The sequence below is a fragment of the Festucalex cinctus genome, chromosome 3 (assembly GCF_051991245.1).
Source record: "Festucalex cinctus isolate MCC-2025b chromosome 3, RoL_Fcin_1.0, whole genome shotgun sequence".
NCBI lineage: Eukaryota > Metazoa > Chordata > Actinopteri > Syngnathiformes > Syngnathidae > Festucalex > Festucalex cinctus.
This window is the reverse complement of record NC_135413.1, coordinates 28,898,472-28,912,909: the sequence shown is the minus strand read 5'-3', so window position 1 is coordinate 28,912,909 and position 14,438 is coordinate 28,898,472. Positions and strand designations below refer to the sequence as shown.

Genomic DNA, 14,438 nt, shown 5'->3' with positions numbered 1-14,438 from the left:
TCCGAATTGTCCCGAGGTGCGCTTCCGTGTGTGAATGGTTGTTCGTGTCTGTGTGCCCTGCGATTGGCTGGCAACCAGTTCGGAGTGTACCCCGCCCACAGCCCGAAGACAGCTGGGATAGGCTCCAGCACCCCTTGTAAGGAGCAAGCCGTTAAGAAAATGGATGGATGGATGGATGGATGGACAATTCCCAGGGTTTGCTTTCTAGTCAGGGTACAAATTAAAACTAACTGAAGCGCTGCCGAAAATGTAATGTAAATAAAAAAAAAAAAATCGCAATATTCTAACTTTTCTACAAACATAGATACAACTAAGTGTGCTACTCTAAATCTAGTGGAACTAATAGAGAAATAGAAAAAAAAACTATGTGGATACAAGAATGGTCAACTAAATTAAATTACGTTTGTCGAAAGGAGATGGAATGGACATAAAGCAATTTAGCTAAATGATGGATCAAACATTTGTGTGTTGTGCACGTGCGAGTACGATTCACGCGTTCGGTCCGATTGGCCCAACTCTATTCGATCGCCCATCGCTCCTTGGTAGCTTATTAGCAAGTCATGTCACAACCTCGACCTCAAAGTCGGCATCATCAGCTCTCGCTTAGTCAGCTGTCTGATGAGTGGCTTTTCCCCAGGCACTTCTATAGTGAGCTTGTAATTGCCCGAAAAGTTAATGTTGCTTGTTAGAAAGCACGCGGGGCGTCACTTACCATCAGCAATTACACGACTCAATCATAAAGCACTCGGCTAGCCGAGAAATCGCTATGGATGATAATCACAATTCCCCGTTCCGAAAGCGCAAAACAAAATCTGCAAGCTTCTCGGGATTGGTTTCAAAACGAGAGGCAGGCGAGCTAATTAAGCTTCAGTGTTGCGGAATGCGACTGAAAGTTGTACCGTTAGATCATAATCATTTTTCATTTTTCCGAGCCTGGCGTTTTGACTGACGCCGTTGTGGCTCCCCGCGTGCGAATGACAAATTGGTTCTGGCATCAAACCAAAATTGCTTGTCGCTCCCACTCTTGGGCCGTCCAAAATTTCTTGAGAACCGCCATCATGCTACCAAATAGGTCAGTTTGTGGGATGTGGAAATTAATTGCTTGGGACATAATGCCACAAATATCATTTTGGAAAATTCCTCTTTGTCTGCATGACTGTATTTTCCTACTGCACACACAAGGATCTGCAATTAATTAATCATGATACACAATCTGCTTAATTTTTTTTACATACTATTTAATTATTATTATTAATTACTCTAAAAGGAGAATTGTAGAACCAACTTAATAAAATTGCTTCAAGTGGTAACACACCAATGAATTCAATTAATCCAAAATGCATATATTAACTCATTCACTCCCAGCCATATTCACTGAAGCAATCTCCTTCGCTTGATTTTGACTGATTTTTTAAGACTCACACAATATTAGCTGCATCTCTTATACTCTGCTGCCATCTTATGGCCGATTTTTGTAATAACTACCATTGCTTTAAGTGACCTCTTCAGTTCAGAGCTTGCATCAAAGCCTTCATTAAAAAAACAAAACAAAAAAACCCAAAACATTAATACATTTTTGGGACCATGATAATATTTAAAGGGATACTTTACTTATTATCTTATAAACATTAATATTTTACCTATAATACATTTTTATTATTTTTCATGTACAATTGGTACCTTTAAAAACAGCTTTTGCAACTTTCTGTCGACTAAAAATGACATCACAAGGTCTCAGGTAACCAATCACAGCTCAGCTTGTGAATGTCACATGACCAAACCTAGAAAACAGGTGAGCTGTGGTCGGTCACCTGAGCCCTTGTGATGTCATTTTCAGTCGACAGAAAGTTGCAAAATGTGTGTGTGTGTTTTTTTTTTTAAAGGTACTAATTGTACATGAAAAATAATGGAAGTATCAAATTAATTACAGACAAAATATTCACTTTTTATTGCTATAATGGGTTAAATAAGTGAAGTATCCCTTTAAAATAGAACATATTTATACAGTTTTGGGAGCAAATTTGTTAGGTTAATCCAAAGTGAGTATGTTAAGTTTATTTAATTATGAGTTCATTAAACTTAATATATTCACTTTGGATTAACATAATTCAATTGTGTGCTACCACTTGAAGCAATTTGAATATGTTGGTCACCAATTCTCTGTTGATTTTTAAGTTGCTTCAACAATTGTCCTTTTAACTCATTCACTGCCATTGATGTGTATATCCGTCAATGGCAGTGAATGAGTTAAGTCAATTCCGTTCCCATTGACGTGTATATCCGTCAATGGCAGTGAATGAGTTAAGAGTGTAATATCTATATTTACTTCTTGAAACCCCATTACCAATTCATTTATGTATTTGGCTAGAATAGATTCCCATTCATTTCAAAGGGGGAAATGAATGGGGAGTTGTTCCACAGTGTGGATGTAGCTCAACTTGCCTTCAGACAGCAAACAAGTTGAGACTGAAACAACAGGAACTCGGCTGAAAACCTTTGTCAGCACAAGGAGAACATCCCAACCCAGGACTTCAGAACCGTACGACAGTTTTAATCAATTAGATTCCCTACAAAAAAAATCATATAAATGTCAAATAATGCGCAACGGCTCCATCAAATATTTAAAAGCTGTCGATAGTATACCTGTTGGTGCTCTTTTCATCCTCGCCGCTGTGTAAACAACAAAGGCTGCACAACACAGCCTCCTGTCAGGCTTCTTTTCACTGCGAAGGCTGCACAGAGGTGCCGTTGTCAGTCAGGCCTGTTTTGAAAGGTGAAGGCCTGACTACATTTTTGTATGAGCTTTTTTTTTAGCGGAGGATGAATTTGCCATGAATATCTGAGGAGCTCCTAAAACGTGGTTTTCAAAACATTCCCTTGTGGGAACGGACTCGAGAAATAAAATTGCCGGGCGCAACATGGTGGTGTGTTGAGCCTTGATTGATGCAGACACGGTCAATTTGCTTAACGCCGCTGCAAGGTTCTTTTTTTTTTTTTTAGCCTCAGATGGATTTTAGCTCACATTCAATCAAACATGCAAAATGCATGTAAATGAGATTTAAGGTGTGGTACACATTTGACGAGGAGGCTTGTTTATATGTATGCCACATAAACAATGCTTCTTTTTTTTTTTTACACCCGTACTGAGTGTAAGAGCTGTCAAAATGAATCGATTAATCGACAAGTCATCGATTATCAAATTAATTGACAACTCTTAACTCATTTGCTCCCAAAAACGGATAAATACGTTCCATTTTTAATGTTTTAAGTGTCCCAAAGACGTATTTATACGTTTATGTTTATTTTATGCTAGAGCTTACGGAAGGCTTAGATGCAGCCTCCCAACTGCAAAGAACGGTTGAAGAAATGGTAGTTATTACACAAACGGCCAGTAGGTGGCAGCAGAGCAAAGGACATCAACCAGGGCCATGTTGAAAAAAAAAAAAAAAGAGCACAATGACTCACAATTCTGAATAGATCTGTGAATAATGATGAAATTTAGCTATATTCTCATGCTAATTGCTGCAAAACGGAAACAGATACAAATATACTTTTTTTCCTGATGAAAGAAGAGACTTTAATCTTTCCATGTTTTTATAGCAATCGAACTCAATATTTGATCGAGTAATCGTTTGGAGGCATTTAAAAAAAAAAAATTAAAATCCTTTGATTTCAGGATATCAACAGTTAATTGTTCACTGATTTCATGAAAATAAGACATTTGCAAACATCTGTTTTTACTTTGGAAAAAATTGACTGAACCGGTAACATAGCACAGCATCAATCCCCATTTTTTTTTAAATCGCTATATGAATACGCATACGAAATAAACACCAATCACCTGTTAATAAACAGTAATCAGAGAAAAAAATATGTTATAAATATGCTTTAATTCAAAATTTAGATCAATCCAAGTAGTCAATTAATTAATTGAATAATTGATTCTAAAAATAGATCTAAAAATATCAAATTTTGTCATTTTGTTCAAGTGTATGAATTTGACAGATTGCACCTGGAATCTATTCATTCCACTTTGACCTCAGATTCCGCTGTAAAATGCGATCTTATCTATTGAACTGAAAACCACGGATAGTATTTACATGTGACATACGGTTAGGTAGCTTCTGCCATGAATGTCAACGTGAACACTCCACTCGCCCGTAAATGAAATGGAGCAGCAAGCGATGGAATTCAATTCAGTGACACAAACATTAACCTCCGCACAAGCCGTTCCGGGAAGCTTTCTGGCGGGGAGGACTCGCCAGGACGTTTTAGAGCCCTTTGCAAAGAACTATTTATGTTACGTTTGATAGGCTTTTAAGGACAATCTTATCCAGAGGCGTCGCGCGTAATCGCCCAGGGGCAAAGTCGCGCAATGCGCCGTCGCTGTGGGGACCGAATCTTTCAAACGTCCTCTGTAACTACGACACTGCTGTCGCGGCAGCAGCAGATTTATGCATCACAGGAACTTGTATAAAAACAAAAAACAAAAAAACAAAACAACTTTTACGCTGTTACCATTTTGCTTACGATCCAAATCGTCCCCGAGTGTCCCATTGGGACATTTAAAGGATGAACTATATGTAACGCTCTGTTGCTCTCAATGTAATATGGCTTATAAAATCATTCCTCAGTCATGACATGACTCAACGGCTAGAGAAAGTCATATTCTGTGTGTCCATAATTCATAACTATTGATTGATGCAACCTTCCCTGTCCTGCCGTCCTGCATTTCAAGGTGCAGTGCGTTTGGAAGCTATATATATATATATATATATATATATATATATATATATATACTGTAGACCAAGGGTGTCCAAACTTTTTCATTTGAGGGCCACATACAGAAAATCAGAATGATGCAAGGGCCACGTAATGTTCTGAACAGAAATTGTGTTTAGTCCTAAAAAAAAAAATTGCACAAATTTATTTGTGCTTTTACATATTTAGAAAAATGCTACAGTACATAAACCAATTGATTTGTAATATGGCAGTGGGGTTATTATAGTTTTGGAATTTTTTTAATTTAGTTTTTATTTTGGTTTGAGTTTTGTTTTTTCAAATTCAGTTAGTTTTAATTAGTTTTCAGGGTGGTTCTGTTTTTATTAGTTTTAGTTCTTTAATTATTATTATTATTTTTTTTTAATGTGTATTACTTGTGCGCAATATTTAAAAAAACACCATGGGAGTGACGTCATCTGAAGGTACTTTTCTTTTGGTTGCTGCTAGATGATGTCACTTCTATGTGACATACTTTCAAATGTCATTATTCTGGTTTAGATCAAAATAAATCTACTAAAAATTACATTTAGTCATCCGCAAAGCCTCATTTCATTAAATTAATTACCAAAGACTAAAACAAAGGAAATTTTTGCTGTAATTATAGTTACATTTAGTTAGTTTTGTAAACATAAAATGTAATTTCAGTTGTTCTTTAAAAAGCATTTTCATTTTTTTTTGTTTTCGTTAAGGAAATTGTTTTTGGAATTTTAGTTTTAGTTATTTCGTTAGTTTTTGTTAACTAAAATAACCTTTAATAGCACTTGTATTAAAATTAAATGTATTATAAATATTTGAACTGAGTCAAATGCCATTTTTAGCATATGCCGCGGGCCACTGAAAAATGGACGGCGGGCCGCAAAAGGCCCCCGGGCCGTAGTTTGGACACCCCTGCTGTAGACAGTACATGTCCAATGGCTGCAGATGAGGTATGAGAATGTATTCATTATTGTTCGTGCGAGTGTGTCAATGTCAGGTCGGCTCAGGCTTGGACTGTCATCAGCAGCCTGATTGGGGTCAAACACAATTTGCCGAGCGGCTCAGGTGAGGTCACGGAAGCAGACCTCGGATGAGTGGAATACAAGATGATGTCATTATGTTTCAAGTGGTCTTTCTTGGAGGATTAGCATGTGGCAAAAACATCCACATGTGAACATGCAAGATAATTTTTTTTATTTTTTTTTTATTTTTATTTTTTTATGTGGCTGGTGGTGAATCAGTTATTCATGGACCTTGCATAGAAATTAGTGACGACATTGCAATTGTTGTTAAAAGAATATCTTTACTTATTCTCAAAATAGTATAGAGAAAGACCCATATGTTTTTTTTTTTAACGCCAATACCGATAATTAGTAGCGAAGGAAGCCGATGACTGATATTCATTTTCAGTAAAAGGAAAACAAATATTGGCGTTAAAAAAAAAGAAAAGAATATATATATATATATATATGTATATAATTGCAAAATGTTCTTAAATTTTTTATTTTTTTTTTAAAGGATACTTGACTCATTGAGTCATTTTCAGCAGTAAAAAAAATAATAATAATATTTTGACCAGAATTAATTTGATAACTTTGTTATTTTTCTTGTACAATTAATAACTTTAAAAAAAAAAAATTCCACTTGCTGTCGACTGAAGATGACATCACCTCAGATTGGTCAGCAAAATGAGCCATGATTGGTCGTTACCGACTTCCTCAGCACTGGTGATGTCATCTTCAAGCGACAGCAAGTGGAAAAATTTGTATTTTAAGGTATTAATTGTACATGAAAAATTATGAAGTTACCAAATTCATTCTGGACAAAATATTAACTTTTTGCTGCTGAAAATAGCTCAATGATTCAAGTATCCCTTTATTTAATTTTTTATTTTTATCTTTTTTCAAATATTTGTTTTAAAATTCTAGTAAAAAATTCTGGGAGTTCCCAGCGTCATCAGCCTGTCTTTAAAAATTAAATGAATAGCTCTGTATTAAGTTCATCAGTAAATAAAGTTTTTCAAAATTTTGAAATATCTGAAATGTTAATTTTTTTGTCCAGAGTCAGCAGCATCTCTTATGAAGTTAACTGAAAATGTATCTCCCTTACGTTAACACAGTTTTAAATAGATCTTTTAATTTTTTTAAAGGCCGATACCGATTTTTGTCAAAATGCCGAATATCGGCTTCTATCCCTGATATAGTAAAAAAAATTATATATACAGTATGTATTTTTCAATTTCCATAGCCAATCAGTTTACAAATTGTTCTGCTTCTAAATCTGCTTTCCAAACAAGCCGATCATTATAATAGATGGGGGCTAGTATAAGCTTTGTTAAGCATTTTGGGATTGTAATTACACTTTAAATTACATTACCATAAATCAATAAAAAGGTTGTGATGATGCTTGTTCCTACACTGACTACAAATGAGTACAATAAGCTTCATTTAACTGATTCTATACACCAGTGAAGCATAATGAGAAGAAGAAGGAAAAAACAAAACAAAAACTCTTGTCTTTTCTTTTGATGCAGTGCAGTTGTACATTTTCATCATAAATCAACAATACCTCCTCCATCGCAACCGTATCCTCGAGCTGGCCTCTGAACAGTACGCAGGCTCCTCTCACATATAAACTTTCGCTGCTCCTTCCAGTGTTTGGCTGCGCAAGACAAACAAAGTGAAATCATCCAAGTCTGAATCATCATCTCCAAGATCATGCCGGAGTAGCAGAATATAAATTTTAATAGCTCGGCCGAAACGGGGGAGCGCTGAGTTACTGCAAAAACTAGGGAGGGCAATAAATACGACGCTGCTGTGCTTATAAAGCCACAGAGCACTTTATTCTTTTTTTTTTTTTTTTTTTTTTTTTAAGGGAATCATTCTACATAAGGAGAAAGAATCCCGCGTGGTGTCCTTCAAACCACCAATAAAAGGAAGCCAGCTAGGTGAGAGATCACCGGCAAATAATTGACCGACAAACGTCACGGGAAGAGATGATATGAGCTTGCGTAATCTCACGAGATGCCAATCATCCTTTCCGTCCGCCTGGCGCCGCCGGTGCATTTTCATTCGCTGACAAATCAGACAAACACGTCAAAAGCTCGCGGGTCCTCGACGCCGGCGCTTCCGAGAGGAACGTGGTCGTCAAAGAGGATTTTTAATTACATCCGCAGAACAATGGCGCGCAAGAAAAAAAATGTGAGCGGCGCCGATGACAAGCAGCTGACAACAATGACGCGCAATGTAAAATGTGCGAGCGCCGCTCGTACGACTAATCGCACCCAGCAAGCATAAACAGGCAGCGTAGCGCAAGGTTTTGAAATGTGCCAAATACTTATGAAACAGCGCCTTCTTAGATGACGGCTCGTGATCGGTCAGCCAGCAGACAAAACGAGCGGGAAAGGAAAGGCCTTCAATAAAAAGTTGCGATGGGCCAAGAAAGGTTGAGGCCAAAAGAACAAGAAATTCGGACCAACAAAAAAAAAAAGCCAACCAGTTCATTTTTCGGAAACTGTGTTATGTTGCTAACTAAAACAACAGGAAGGTAAGACTTACCAGGTTTAAAAGGAGAAGAACTACAGTAAAACCTAGGGGTGTTAAAAAAAAAATTGATTCGGCAATATATCGTGATACTACATCACCCAATTCTCGAATCGATTCAATAGGCAGCCGAATCGATTTTTTTAACATCAATTTTTGATGGAAAAATATTCAACAAAACGTCGAACTTTCACACCTTAAGCATGGAGAAGAATGTTATATTCATGGAACATTAAGCCTTAATATTTTATTTCAATGCTGTGGTTCACGCTGGATCACGTTTAGTTCACCCAAATGATATATGATATATATTTGTAAACAATAGCCACGCTTGCCTGTTGTCACATCGATATGCTTTTTCTTTTTGGACATTATTTCTGGGACTTCTACCATGGCTGTTCTACCATGTGTAAGTACATTTTGTGTTTAAATAGTGTCATTCTGAGCTCATTTTTTGTGTTAAATGTCTGACTGATTTCATGCTATGTTAGCTAGCTTCCCCCCCCCAAAAAAAACGAGTTCGCAAACGGTTTTATTTTGAAATATACAGGATTTACCTTGATGCGAGACACCCGACTTCCTGTCTGGCTCGTGTAATTTCTTCAGCTTCATGAAAATCCGCATGCGGCGTCCGGAAGAAAGAGAACGCTTGCGGAATATTACATTTACTATTTTTCAAAAGTAGTCGTTACTATTGACATTCCTGCCCATTTTTGGGTCTGCGATTGGATTCAAAATGATTTGATTGACAATGATTTCTGCTTCGTTTTATAGATGAGCAATTGTCATGATTTACTCCAGTCTAACACGCTAATGCTAATTAGCGAGCTACTCGCGGCACATTTATCACTCACTTTATTCATACAAAACACTTCAGGAGTGTATACTGAGAAGCATCTTAACATTACTCACCGCCATATGCTCTTCCTACCGTGCAAAAAAATCTACTTTTAATGGCATAACTTGATCGTGCTAATGTGGCTACAACTTAACTGTGTATCAGAACGCACAGAACCACACTGCCCCTAAGTGGTCAAATCGGGTACAACATGAACAACGTTTCCAGTACACAAACAAGGCCAAGACAGTATATAATAATTGACATGAAATCGATTTATGTACATTTAAAATCGATTCTGAATTGTACTAAATGAGAATCGTGATAATTATGAGAACTAGTAACTACCTACTTTTTGGCAGGGAGTAATAAATAAAGCCATTATTTTTTTTTTCAAGCAAGTAACTATTAACTCTTTGACTGCCAAAAACGTTTAATAACGAATAGTAAAATCACAATGTATGCTGCCATAAACGTGAAATTACGTCATCTACCTTTTTTTTTTTTTTTTCTTAAATGGAAGTGCAGCGCTGCCTGGTCAATGGGTTGTGGAATCAAAAACGCCACCTATCTATGGCCAGCAGATGGCGGCATTGTGTCTCTTTTCAATGGGCTGTTGGTGTATGCTCGTAATCAGCGAAATGGCACCGTGTTTTTTGGGTTTTTTTTTTGTTTGGCAGTAAAAGAGTTAATAAGTAGTATATTATTGATCTTGAGTAATGTTCCTAACACTGCCGAACACGAATGAACAAAACCTAAATGAATAGAAAGACAAACAACAAATGACAAGTCCCATCCCAAAAAAAAAAACTTCACAAAGATACCAACATTCCTCTTTACCTTCTGCACAATGTGACTGCGGAACTTGAGGTTTGGTATTGAGCGCATCACATTTATCTTGAATCGCCTTTTATCTGGCGTATTTGATGTTATTCTGTCTGTCAGTTCCGAAAGCACGTCCAGGGTTTGCGTTCAGTCTTTGCCAGCTTGTTCAGGGTCAGTTCTGTTTGATTGGTTGCCGTTCAAAGGACTCTAATGTGACGTGACAGCCTGCAGACACTAAAGACATGCTCAAGGATGCCATAGACAAGCTCAAAGAAAAAAAAAAAAAAAAAAGTTTTACTTTTCAAACTACCATGTAGCATTTGTCAGACTTTTTTCATATTATTAACACAGGACTGTCTCAGGAAATTAGAATTATGGCTTACAGCTTAAGAAAACTCAAATATCCTATCTCAAAATATTAGAATATTTCCTCAGACCAAGTTAAAAAAAAAAAAAAAAAAAAAAAGCTATAATCAGCAATATTAAAAAAAGGCTTGCAATATTTCAGTTGATTTGTAATGAATCCAGAATGTATGGCATTTTTGCTTATTTAATTTCATTACAGAAAATAATGGACTTTATCACAATATTCAAATTTTCTGAGACAGTCCTCTATAGTTTTACCATTGTACTATGTCATGACTTGTTGTAAACCTGAAGTTTCTTATTTATTAATTAATTAATTAATTAATTAATTTATTTATTTATTTATATTTCTTGGTATGTTACGTTAGTTAGCTATTCTACTAATACATTTTGATGAAAATAAGTCTTTTTTCTTCTTCTTTTTTTTAACATTACAGTCAAATTGCATTGGTGCCGTTAGGGTCAGTAATGTACTAAATCTACATTTACCGCCACCTATAGGACCATAGTGGAACACACCTAATTGTCGTCGACCGAAATATTTATTGTTTAATGTTGGTCTGAGACATACCAAATTACCGTTCCAGTTTGTATTATTTTTAGCACGTTATTTTTGTTCGAAAGAAATTATAAGGTGGCATATGTCAGAGTATTAATGTTGTTAATGAATGAATATAACTAATGCTATTTTTTTTTGCAATACAGTCCTGAGTTTTTTTTTTTTTTTTTTTTTTTTTTTAGATCGGCAAAATGTTCTCAAAATTATATTATATATTTTTAAAACCAATCTAGCTTTGCTCTACAGAAATAGAAGTCGTTTGAGTGCACGTGTATATTCCGATGTTGGTATGCACCTGCCTGACTGAAGTTCACTTTACAAAAGTAGCTCGTGATGATGTGACGTGACAGGAGATACGAGTGCACGTTGATTAGTAATGGCAGATGAGTGTCAGGAGCATGCAGGTCCCACCGTTTGGCATCTGCCTTAAGCCCGACGGGGTCACCCAAGTAGCCAGGTGGAAATAAATATGACGCACGTGTCAGAAGGACATGTTCCGTTGATTTTGCATGTATCGCATGTGTTTCTGCCAATGAAGCTTTTAAGGAAATTGGTGGAGTTATTTGATGATTTTTTTTTATTTTTTATGGTGAGCCATTAAACTTTGCTTCCATTCCATGCAAGGACGAAATCCCCGATTAAAATGAGTGGGTGGTATAGTAGCGTCTGTCTAGTATACTAATTTGATAACAATCAGACAAGATTTCGATAAAAGTTTGGCTTTGAAGGGCCGATGGAACTGGCTAAATTGATCCGAAATGGCTTCTTTACGGAAGCGTAGAGCTGCCAATGTGGGGTAAACATTTTTGGCTACGTTCGAAAATCCTCGCACATACGTTCCAACGGACTTGTAGGCTACATGCTACAAAGTTAGCATACCTTCCCATAATGCCACGGGGTATTATTTGCGCATGCGCGCGTGGAAACAAAACCCCATTTTTTAGGCATTTGGACCACATTAGCAATTCATTAGAAAATTAAGTAAACAAAAAACAGTTTTTATTTGTAACTTTTATGATTTATTATGTCTGCCGTGCATGATTTAAGTTAGTCATTTTTTGCCCCATAATGCCATGGGGTATTACGCTTGCGAATACCCCATGGCATTATGGGAAGGTATGCTAACTTTGTAGCATGTAGCCAACATGTACGTTCGAACGTATTTGCGAGTATGTTCGAACATATTTGCGAGTATGTTCGAACGTATTTGCGAGTATGTTCGAACGTATTTGCGAGTACGTTCGAACGTATTTGCGAGTATGTTCGAACGTATTTGCGAGTATGTTCGAATATATTTGCGAGTATGTTTGAACGTATTTGCGAGTATGTTCGAACGTATTTGCGAGTATGTTCAAACATATTTGCGAGTATGTTCGAACATATTTGCGAGTATGTTCAAACATATTTGCGAGTATGTTCGAACGTATTTGCGAGTATGTTCGATAGGGGTGTTAAAAAAAAATCGATTCGGCGATATATCGCGATACTACATCGCGCGATTCTCGAATCGATTCAATAATCGGCAGAATCGATTTTTTTTTTTTTTTTTTTTTTTTTTTTTTAGGATTCACACCTTGAGCATGGAAGAATGTTATATGAACGGCACATTAAGCCTTAATATTTTATTTTAATGCTGTTCAAACATGAAACAGATTACAACCTCTATAAGACTGAAATTTCAGATAAATAAATAATACATTTTCATATAAATCTTACACTCTACAAGCTTACTGATTAGTCTTTTTTAAATATGAATGAAAAAAAATCGCAACAATCAACTTATAAATTCGTATCGGGATTAATCGGTATCGAATCGTGACCATTCGTATCGGGATTAATCGGTATCGAATCGAATCGTGACCTGTGAATCGTGATACGAATCGAATCGTCAGGTACTAGGCAATTCACACCCCTAATGTTCGAACGTATTTGCGAGTATGTTCAAACATATTTGCGAGTATGTTCAAACATATTTGCGAGTATGTTCGAACGTATTTGCGAGTATGTTTGTACATATTTGCGAGTATGTTCGAACATATTTGCGAGTATGTTCGAACGTATTTGCGAGTATGTTCGAACGTATTTGCGAGTATGTTCAAACATATTTGCGAGTATGTTCAAACATATTTGCGAGTATGTTCGAACGTATTTGCGAGTATGTTTGTACATATTTGCGAGTATGTTCGAACGCATTTGTGAGTATGTTCGAACGTATTTGTGACTATATTCGAACATATTTGCGAGTATGTCCGAACGTATTTGCGACTATGTTCGAACATATTTCAATACGTTCAAACATATTTGCGAGTATGTTCGAACATATTTGTGAGCATGTTCGAACATATTTGCGAGTATGTTCGAACATATTTGCGACTATGATCGAATATATTTGCGAGTATGTTCGAATATACTCGCCAGCCAAAAATGTTTACTCTACATTGGCGGCTCTACGCTTTCGTACATTCATGACGTAGAGAGTCAATTCCTTTTGCGGAGATGAGGTCAGGAAATACTTGAACAGAATAAAATCTAATTTTCTCTGATTAAGCGCATTGGATTTACTGTATATCATTTTGGGGGGGGGGAAATGCTTTCTTGTCTACCAACCAGCTTTATAAGTTACCGTCACTTGTAAGAATTTTAAAGTCATTAAACAGTAATTAAAAATGTTTTGACAGCAAGGAGTACCGGTAAACGAAGGCAATTACATATCTGAGGGGGAAAAAAATCCACTGAATCTGCATTTGAATTTCTGATGGAGGTTAGGTCACCGAGTAAATGGTTTAATGGTCACTAAAAGACCACTTATTTTGTCCCTCTCTGCAAGAGTAGCCTTTAAAACAGAATTTCAATTTCATGCAACGTCAGTCAGAATAAGTTGGTCTTTGAACTGAAGGACCAATGAAAATTGCCAGATTGACCCTGAAATGCCTTCTTCAAACTTTCTTCTTTTTTGTTGGCATTAGTTTCTGAGACTTTTTAGTGGCTCTACTCACGATTGACACGAGGAGCGCTTTTATAAAACTAAATAAAAAATCTTGCCGTGTCAGTTGTAGTGTACAGACTTTATTGTCACATTCCGCTGGGGCAGCACGGTGGTTGAGTCGTTTTCACATTCGGGTTCGGTTTGGCCTTAATAATACGAATAATTTATTTATTACATTTTTAGGTGCCTTTCAAGACACTCAAGGTCATCTACAACACAAAAAAAAAGTACTACAATAAAATAACAGTTTTGTGGAGTTTGCATGTTCTCATGGTGGAGCAGATTTTCTTTTTCTATTCTCAAAAATAATTATGAGGCTTGTTGAAGACTAAATCGTCCTCTTTTTTTTTTTTTTTTTTTTTTTTTTTTTTTTTTTTTTTTTGTAACTGTGAGTGAGTTCTTATTCGTTTCTGTGCCCTGGTTGATTGGAAACCAGTCTGGCGAGTACTTTACCAGTCTTCCATCCCACCGATGATAAGTGGTATATAAAACGAGTACACAGATGTTCACAGTGAACCAAATGAATGCATTTCACCTTACCTGCATTTGATGTTTGTGTTTAAA

The 14,438-nt window shown here is 36.4% G+C and overlaps 1 protein-coding gene across 7 annotated transcripts in view; it reads right to left on the bottom strand.

Moving 5' to 3' along the window:
• The window catches only part of shisal1b (shisa like 1b), a 105,063-nt gene that overhangs the window by 66,701 nt on the left and 23,924 nt on the right, over window positions 1-14,438 (bottom strand). For 6 of the 7 annotated variants that reach the window (XM_077517379.1, XM_077517384.1, XM_077517381.1 and 3 more), the window contains one exon: window positions 7,327-7,419. The exons of the other annotated variant lie outside the window; for it this stretch is intronic. The gene's annotated coding sequence lies outside the window, so the exon portion shown is untranslated. The remainder of the gene's footprint in view (window positions 1-7,326; window positions 7,420-14,438) is intronic. 7 annotated transcript variants of the gene reach the window in all.